An 8,181-nucleotide genomic window follows, 5' to 3' on the forward strand; every position below is an offset into this window, starting at 1 on the left:
ATGAATTGAGGTCAGAAATTGATTTAGGGGGTACAAAATAGATGGAAGGAAGGGTTTTTGCTCAGGCTGGGTTGGTTGGAAATGACCAAATCACCAAAAAATGAGGTTGCTAGCGAACTATTTGCTTGTCAGATTTTGGTGCTTTCGGTGGCGAGTTGTCCTAGAATTTGGTGGCTGAGGTCATTCAAGGGTGGGCTGTCGTTTGGTTCGGCCCATGTAAGTGGTGGTCACAAAAAAATAGATAAATATCTATAAAACTAGATTCGCTAGAGAACGAGTGGTGAGTCGACTCCGTATCGGGTATGCAGTTCTATAGTGTTTTTGGATGATTTGGGTATTTTATGTTTTATTTAATTATGGGCATTCTTCCCTACATATATATATAGGCCATGGATCCACCAAAAGATAAAAATTTAGAGTCTGTTTGGACATATAAAATACTTATGCTTAAAACTTCCTAAAACTATAACTTTTTAATCGTAGTGGAATTAGGAAATACTCCTAGTATATGAATCGTATCGATAAGCTCTATGTTAAGGTGCACTAATCAAACCAAAATTCTTCACCAAGAAAAAAGTTAGACATATGGCCCATACGTAGTCTAACTAGTCAAATCCGGCAAGACCATTAAGAACTTAAATTATAATTTATTTCTCGCAGCTGGTCATCTCTCTTTATCATATGTAAAAGATAGGTAAAAATAAATACAAAATAGTCTCATAATAAATTAGTTAAATGAGATAATAACCATGAAAGGCTTTAAATATGCATCCTAGTAAGCTAAAAGTAAGGTAGTAAGGATATAATTGCTTAACTCACTTGAAAGGCTCAAACTCATAACAAACTTTTTGACATGTACTTTATTATATATATTACAAGATAAGAGTGATATTATATTACACAAACAACTATTTTATTTTATTTTTTTTGGGGTAACATCCAAATTAAGAAAACAAATTAACGAATTATATCTCCTAATTTAATAAAAGTCCTTCACATATGATGGGAATTAATTAGCTTAAGGCATGCACAAAGGATCAAGATTTCACACTATCCAGGATTTCTTCCCAACAGTGCATTCAGGAGAACGATCCTGTGGGAATCGTTTAGTATCCGTGCGATAATTGTAAATCATGTAGTTTTTCTGCACCCATTGAAGCCTCTGTTGGCTACTGGAATCCAATTCCTGAGAAAGCAAAAAACTTGCACCGTTGGACTTTGATTTTGAGTTGCAAGAAGAAGACCGAGATGACCAAATACAAGCTTGATCACCATTGAAGTTCCTGCACGAAACAGTAAAAGGAGCTTTGCTCCAATCAGTCTTGATAAGACCACCTCTTCTTGCCCAGTCATCAGCATTCCAGAGACTAGAATATATCTTCATTGGCTGATTCTTGGGATACTTCACCCCAATTGATTCTACGTTCTTGAACTCTCTAAGTGGAGTCCCATCAACATAGAAACTGGAAAATTTACATTGAAAATAACCAAAATCAAAATCAGACCCAAAAAAAAAAAAAAAATTGAAGAATTATAGGAAAGTGAGAGTTTAAATAAAACTTACACAGTGTGTTGGGGATTCCAGAGAACAGAGTATGTATGGAAATCAGCAGTTGGTCGAACCAGAGATAGAATTGTTGCTCTCTGTCTCCTTTCCCTTGTGTGTAAACGTTGGTATGAACTATATATGGATCACCGCTTAAGTTTCCCAAGAATTCAAAGTCTAATTCATCCCAAGATGAACCTTCTGAGCGTAACTGCAATAAAATTTAAAAAAATAATAATAATTATGAAAAGTTTTAACCATAAATTTAATTTTGGAGAGAAATATAGAGAGGGAAAAAAAAAAAAAAAAAGAAGCATAGTTTTTCTTACATAATAGGCAGTGACTGTGCTGGCTGAGTTACCGGGAACAAGTTTGATTTGCATATCAATCTTTCCAAAGAGGTATTGATTCTTGGATTGGAAACCAGAGCCAGAGGCTTTGTCAAGGGTAAGAGTAAGAAGCTGGCCATTATTTAGAATCTTACCACGACCAACACCCCAAGTTATATCAAAGTCTTGGTAGAAGTTACCGGCAAAGACCGTAACCATGAAAGAGCAAAGCAGAGGAAGAAGAAGAATAAATGGTAGAGTGTGAAAAAGGATATGGAGTAGCGATTGTATGTATTATAGCAGTTTTTGAGAAATTTTGGACACGTAAAATGATTAAAGCTTGTTTGACGAAGAAATGGCAATGCCAATTGTGACATTTATACTGAAGAAGAGATTGAAGAAATGAGAAGCGGTCTCGTTACCCATTTTGAATTGATGTTTGGTGGTGGGTGTGAGGAGAAAAATGTAACTAAGACAGATATAAAACCAGCTGGATTTTCTTTTCTTTTTTTTTTTTTTTTCTAAATTTTGAAAAAAATAAATAAATAAGATTATGTTTGCTATGACTTCTGAAATGCTGTCTTTGGTTTTTAAAACTCAAACTTTGTTTAGTATATATCTTTTCAGAAGCTAGTTTTGGCTTTTAAAGTTAAAAAATTATTTTTGAAAATATTTGAATAATTTTTTTAGAAATATTTCAAGCCTTTATAAGAGTTTTTAATCAAAATCAATAAAGAATAATTACCTTTCAAAACACACATTTAATAAAGCACAAAAGAAAAATTATGCTAAATAAGCCTTTGTTTTAAAAATTTTTTTTAAACAAAATCAATAAAAATATATCATATTAGATCTAAAAATAAAAAAATAAAAATTGTACCAAACAAAACCTACTCAAAACCAAGTTGCTTTGGCATATGCCAGCTTTGGTTAATGACTATAACAATCGAGGGGACAATTGAGGGGAAAACTGTAGTGCTATAATTTTCTTTGGACCGTGGTCCACTTTGGTCGCTATGTTATAGATATGGTCAAAAGTTAGCCATCTGTTTCCTTTCACCGGCCTAAACACAAGAAACAAAGTCCTATTACACAAGAAATCTAGCAATATCCACTTGGGTAATTACTCCAGATCACTTTATTTTAGATCACAATTTAAAATAACTTTAATCAGCTCTATATCATCTGACAAGACTAACATTATCTCATTCACAAAAAGTTTGGTTTTTTTTTTTTTTTTTTTTTTTTTTTTTTGGGGGTGAAAAAGAGTTACCTATCCCTAAATCCTGATTGTTAATTTTGTAACCCATATATTATCCTAGATGGTTGCCCAAGGTAAAAAGCAAAATTAGTGAAGTCTCTCTTTTTTTTTGGTAATTCAATCTGCATAAACGCACAAAAAAAAACCCCACCAGAGGGCTTACACCACTGAGGAGGGGGAACCATTCCTATGAAGAAAGGGAATAAAAAAAAAGCTAGGAAAATTGGGACAACGCACCCTCCCAGGGAAATTTGGGACAACGCATGACCCTCCCAAAATGCCATTAAAGGAACATCTCAAAGCTCACTTCGCTATGATCTCGGCAAATTGATTTTCTAATGGTCAAGATTTTCCTTTGTATCTAATGTTTACCATCATTTTATCCCGGAATTGCCTTGTACTTAAATCATAATAATTCGGTGAATTGCAAATTCTATTTTCTCTATAATTTCTCTATTTATGCACATTTAATGTCTATGACAAAAGTTTATTTTTATTTTCAGCTTATCTGCCTAAAATGAAAGTAAAAATCCATTGAAGTTGTTCATTTCATGATCTGTCAATTTTTAGGCAAGAGATTTTCTTTCACGCCTTCTATACATATGTTTCAAGCGTGTGTGCCGAAAATACACCAAAACCAATGCAAAACCTAGAAATTAAGTCGCTATCATGGACAGCTATAAAGTGGTGTAAGAGTTTTATACTTGAGTGTTGTAAAGTAAAATGGAATATATAATTAAAATAGTCAACTATAGCGCAAAGAGAAAAGAAAGCAAATTAAAAATGGATTCGTCCCAGCAATAATAACAAGCACATAATACATAGTTTAAGTGCAAAAAGAAAAGAAAGCAAATAAAAAATGGGTTCGTCCCAGCAATCATAACAAGCACATAATACATTATTTAAGCACATTGCATTGGCACATTAGCATAATCGATTATCAAAAATCTAGAAAATTTAATGCGGCCCCTCCACAATTTAATAATTTAACCATAGATACCCTATGCATCCTCGTGTAGAAACTGATTCCAAATATCTTCGTATGTGATTCCTGTAGAGAGATACGGAGATGGTGATAATGGTTCTAACCCCCCAGAAACATCGTTATCCATAGTCAAATCCGGGTTAGGATTGGTTGAATCTGGATCATGCTGCTGGAAATAAGTGGCAGGGAAAAGAGGAGGAATAGGTGGATGTTGATGTTCCATGAAACTAGGATTTTGATGAATATTAATCCTTTGCAATTCTGGATAATGAGGGTTAGGGTTGTTATTGTGACTATTATGGTTCTGGCTGGAGGAGGCGATTAAAGCTTCATTCTCCTCTACTTTCCTTTCATTTTTTGAAGGAGGCCTCTTATATATTCTGCATAGAACCAAGTCATCCAGTTGCAGGACAATATGAGACGATGTAAACGTTTTAGTTTGGAAAGTGTAAACAATTTTCCATAATAGTTAATTCTCATTTACTTACAACTTTTTAAAAAAATTAAATTAGATTTTTCTACTGTATATTTTAATACTACACACCTAAAATAAAATCTTTAAAATGGGAAAAAAAAAAGCTATATATATATACAGTAGTTATATATATATTTTTTTTTCCTTTTTTCCCTCTTTTAAAGATTTTATTTTAAGTGTGTAGGATTAAAATATACAGTAGAAAAATCTAATTTAATTTTTTTAAAAAGTTGTAAGTAAATGAGAATTGACTATTATGGAAAATTGTTTACCATTTCCAAACTAAAACGTTTACATCATCTAATATTGCCCTGCAGCTGGATGACTTGGTTCTATGCAGAATATATAAGAGGCCTCCTTCAAAAAATGAAAGGAAAGTAGAGGAGAGTGAAGCTTTAATCGCCTCCTCCAGCCAGAACCATAATAGTCACAATAACAACCCTAACCCTCATTATCCAGAATTGCAAAGGATTAATATTCATCAAAATCCTAATTTCATGGAACATCAACATCCACCTATTCCTCATCTTCCCCCTGCCACTTATTTCCAGCAGCATGATCCAGATTCAACCAATCCTAACCCAGATTTGACTATGGATGATGATGTTTTTGGGGGGTTAGAACGATTATCATCATCCCCGTATCTCTCTACAGGAATCACATACGAAGATATTTGGAATCAGTTTCTACACGAGGATGCATAGGGTATCTATGGTTAAATTATTAAACTGTGGAGGGGCTGCATTAAATTTTCTAGATTTTTGATAATCGATTATGCTAATTTGCCAATGCAATATGCTTAAATAATGTACTACGTGCTTGTTATGATTGCTGGAACGAACCCATTTTTAATTTGCTTTCTTTTCTTTTTGCACTTAAATAATGTATTATGTGCTTGTTATTATGCTGGGACGAACCCATTTTTAATTTGCTTTCTTTTCTCTTTGCACTATAGTTGACTATTTTAATTATATATTCCATTTTATTTTACAACACTCAAGTATAAAACTCTTACACGACTTTATTAGCTGTCCATGATTGCAATACCAAAATTTAGATAAAAAAAAATAAAATTATAACTTATTTAGTTGTTGCTAGTGCAATGGGTGCTAGTGAATAAAATTAAAAGTAAATAAAATTAAAAAAAAAAATCCAAAACAAAACAAAATGTAAAACGCACAATTTGAATGGTAAAAAAGACCAAAATTATTCCACACTCATCGAGACCAAGTGTGCAGTAAGCTACACTATGAGAGGAAACATATAACAAATAGTCAAAACCAAAATTTTTAGTCTTAGTCAAAACTATTTCTGATCTATATTATGTATATTTATATGTGTCTGTGTGTGTATATATATATTACAAGAAGAGAAACATTAATTCGTTTGCATATGCACAATAAAAAAATCGACATATAAATTAAAGAATGGAGATTGGTAGTATGGGTTGAGAGAGAAAGAGAGAGAGAAAGAGAGACTAAAACCTGCAAGATACTCAGGATTCAAGATGCTCAGGATTGAACTTGTACAGTTCAACGTCAATGACAATGTTTGATGGAAGCTGTTCATTGGCTACCTTTTTCTTAAGGTAAAAATCAAAAAGTTCTTCATCTTTTAGATTAAATCTAAACCCTGGAAGGTATCTAGACACTTGCTCACAATATTTGATGGTTGGCTGCTGATCATCATCATGAACATGATGATGAAGATTCTCATTGTTGGATGGAGGAGGAGAATTAAGAGAAGAGCTATCTATATGGCTGTTGTTTTTGCCGTTGTTGCTTGGATTCTCAACTAAGTCCTGGTTTTGGTGCACATCCATCGCCGTAGGACTCGGGTATGAAAGAAATGAACTGAAATTTGGTTTATATTTAAAAAAAAAAAATATATATATATATATATATATATTGTTGTGGGAAATTAAATAGGAATAATTAATGCAGATAGAATCCTAGTAGTACTCTATTTTCTTGTTATGCGTTATGTTATCAACGAATATTTTCCTTTTTAATTTTTGTTGATTAAAAAGATAGCGAATTAATATATAATTATCTCTCATTAATAACGAAGAAATATTTTTAGCCAAAAAAAGATAACGAATAAATATTGTCTCTCATTTTTTCTTTTTATGTTATTTATTTTTGAAATGTCTGATGTTCGGAAAGACAAAAATATCACAAATGGTTATGCACAGTGGAGATCACGTTGAAGCATTTGATAATCTGAACTGAGCAAAAGGTTCTATGAACCCCAGGGTCCAAAATCATGTGGACTTTTATATGAAATCCGGCCTCATGTAATTTCACTATCAAATCTCGAAACCATGTAACAGAAATACAAAGCCTAAGGGTTCCATATTTTGATTATGTCATCGATTGTTCAACACTGAACCCAACGATTTAGAAATAATTTGTCTATATATACAATTCTCCTACACTTTTTGTCAAAATAGTCGATATTGAATTGAATTTCAAAGGCCCAACATCATTAGAGAGAAAAAATCTCTTACCGTGCAGAATAAATAAATAAATGAATATATGCCTGGTTTGTTTCAGTCCTAAAAAATAACTCTTTTATTTATTTATTTATTATCCATAAATTCGCTCGGATCAATTTCGAAATGATGACTAGGCACCAATTTAACGTTATAATTAAATATATAACGCCAGAAATATTTAGTGATAAGAGTTGTGAAAAACATTACCAATTTAATCAAATCAGTTGCTTCGGCAATATTAATGGATTTTATTTTAATTTTATTAACGGAACTGAGAGGCCAAAGTATTATATGAACGATGGATTTGATCCACATAAATAAAAGAAAATAATGAATACAAAAAGAAAAGGACTGATGGATATTATATGGAATCTTTTTCGAAATGATCATCGATCTAATGCTCTTAAGATTGGCTATATATATATATATATACCTATTTATTGTTGTCAAAAAGAAATCCTGCATATTTAATTCAATCAATAATGAAACTAAAATTGGAGGATTGGATCTTCTCTATTTCGTGAAGAACTGTCCTACTATATATAGATATTAGCTATATATGATACTTTTTCTTATTTTTTTTATTTCTTTATTAACTACCAAATATGAAGTTATAAAATACCAATTATGTATTGTTTTTGTCTTCGTATTGAGGAATCTGCCCTAATTTCTTACCAAATATCGACCAACATAATTTTTTCTTTACTTGTAAATTATATATAACAAACATAGTAATGTGATTTCATCAGACAATAATCTCGAATTTCAAACGTTCTAATTTCAATATATAAAAAAGTAATTGCATAAGAATGTTTTTGCATTTAATCTTAACAGAAAATATATTTATGTAGTATTTTATAATCATATTAAACTATATGGAACTAATAGTTATTTGCTTATTATTTAATTTTGAAAGTGAAGGGGATTGGACCAAAAAATAATAATTTTTACTATTAGATTGTCACCGCCAAAATGATGAACTATAATTGTTAATTATTTGACCCGATCCTTTTAAAACTTGCATTTTAAAAACCATTAAGAATATTCTTTTAGATGGGAATTCATACAGTGATCTGGATAAAATTCAT

The 8,181-nt window shown here is 31.6% G+C and overlaps 1 pseudogene; it reads right to left on the reverse strand.

Moving 5' to 3' along the window:
* Positions 1–911: 911 nt before the first annotated feature.
* On the reverse strand, positions 912–2,320 carry LOC132799366 (probable xyloglucan endotransglucosylase/hydrolase protein 23; annotated as a pseudogene).
* Positions 2,321–8,181: the final 5,861 nt, after the last annotated feature.

Source organism: Ziziphus jujuba, chromosome 2 (assembly GCF_031755915.1).
Source record: "Ziziphus jujuba cultivar Dongzao chromosome 2, ASM3175591v1".
NCBI lineage: Eukaryota > Viridiplantae > Streptophyta > Magnoliopsida > Rosales > Rhamnaceae > Ziziphus > Ziziphus jujuba.